Raw genomic sequence first — 1,853 nt, forward strand, 5'->3', positions numbered from 1 at the left:
TTCTATATAAGCTTTGCGTATACAAAGTGTGAAAATAACTGAGCATAATTATCACTGGCAGTACATATACAGACCCCTCCCCCCATACACACACAAAAAAAAAACACCTCGAAGATACATATAGGAATTCACAAACACATACAATCTCTCTCTCTCTCTGCACCCCCATACACGAACACAGAAGAATACAGACACATATACAAACTTACATGCACACACTTACACACAGACACATACACACGCACACAAGGGCAGACAGCTGGAGATATAATCGCATAATAGCACTAAAACATCATCAATCTCCTCCATCCAACACGCAAGAATCGGTAAGAACCATCAACAAAAGCTCATAGACACAGACAGTAGTTTGTATACACATGATGGCACATCACGTCGTTTCACTGTACATTCAATTAAAACCAAGCTAGCTCTCCCTCCCTCCACATCTCTTTCTGTCTGTCTGTCTCTCTGTCTGTCTCTCTCTCTCTCTCGCACTCATTCTCTCTTTCTCTCTGTCTTTCTCCTGTAAAATTCTTGCCAGTGAGTTTTATTTTCTTCTCTCTTTTCTTTCTTTCTTTCTTTCTTTCTTTCTTTCTTTCTTTCTTTCGCTTCCCCTAAGTGGTCCCTTTACACAGAAGCTTGCTGAACATTATTTCAAACTGCGCCCATTCGTCAAATGCTTAAGTGAGCTGAAGAACTTACTGTAAAACAACAGAAACAGCGTCATCTTGGCTGTTTGTAGTATGTTTTCCCTTTTCCTTTTTCTCTATTTCTATAACATTCAGTATGTTTCTCTCTGATCGATATTTTGTCAGCAACCGCTCCAAAATTTTTATTGATCAACCATTATTTCTCTATTATTACGGAAATATGAGATCCTAAAGGCTGAACCGTTCAATTCATTTTGTATCCATCCCTTCTCTGTGGCATTTGGTGGAGCAACGATCCCGGCAAAACAAAAACAACAACAATAACGACAACATAAACGACAATAATGGCTCTTACAACGATATGATAATAAGTTCTATGTTATTAACAAAAACTTTCTGAGTCATTGCACTGTAACAATTCATATGACCCATCGGACAGTGGTACTATTAGACCATAAGAACTCCCTAAAAATCATTCATCATCTCGCTCTCTCTCTCTTTCGCTCATTCTCTCTCTCTGTCTCTGTCTCTTTCTCCCAGGCCTACACATTCTACAACGTTTATATACATATTTATACCAAATACTTGTGTTTTGTTGTCTCGGACATCATTCAATAGCAAGGAATCATATAAAGATACAATGTAAAATTATTCTTGCAATTTAAATTTAAAAAAAAAAAGAAAGAAATACACGGTATTTTAAAGTGCATTACATCTAATAAAACTTTTCAGTACAAACATATTCACCCACAAACAAAATGCATATAACCAAACAGGTTAAAATATGATGATGCATTCTTCTGTAGCCCAATGATATACAAATTACATCTGTGGAAAGCAATTTAACACTATATGTATATATATATAATAGATACAAAAAGAAAAAAAAGTTCCTTAACTTGAGCCAAGGTTCAAGTTAATTAAAGTACAATCATTCACAAACGTCAATACACGCATTATAGGAAATAATAACAAAAATGCATGTGTAAATTAACCGACAAATTTGCACACATGTTCTTGTTTCCCAGACATATGTTTGGATATGTAAAAACAAAAGGATGCGCACACACCCATACAAACTGCAGCTTATATACATATACTCATGAACCCATATACACATAAATACACATGAGTGCATCATTTTACTTGTCTGATCAGACAATCATATATATATATATATATATATATATATATATATATATA

The 1,853-nt window shown here is 34.8% G+C and overlaps 1 protein-coding gene across 1 annotated transcript in view; it reads left to right on the forward strand.

The window, feature by feature from the left end:
* The first annotated feature begins 314 nt into the window (after window positions 1-314).
* The window catches only part of LOC106876016 (U-scoloptoxin(05)-Sm1a), a 70,589-nt gene continuing 69,050 nt past the window's right edge, over window positions 315-1,853 (forward strand). Inside the window, exon 1 of the mRNA XM_014924386.2 lies at window positions 315-741. The gene's annotated coding sequence lies outside the window, so the exon portion shown is untranslated. The remainder of the gene's footprint in view (window positions 742-1,853) is intronic.

The sequence above is a fragment of the Octopus bimaculoides genome, chromosome 1 (genome assembly GCF_001194135.2).
Source record: "Octopus bimaculoides isolate UCB-OBI-ISO-001 chromosome 1, ASM119413v2, whole genome shotgun sequence".
NCBI lineage: Eukaryota > Metazoa > Mollusca > Cephalopoda > Octopoda > Octopodidae > Octopus > Octopus bimaculoides.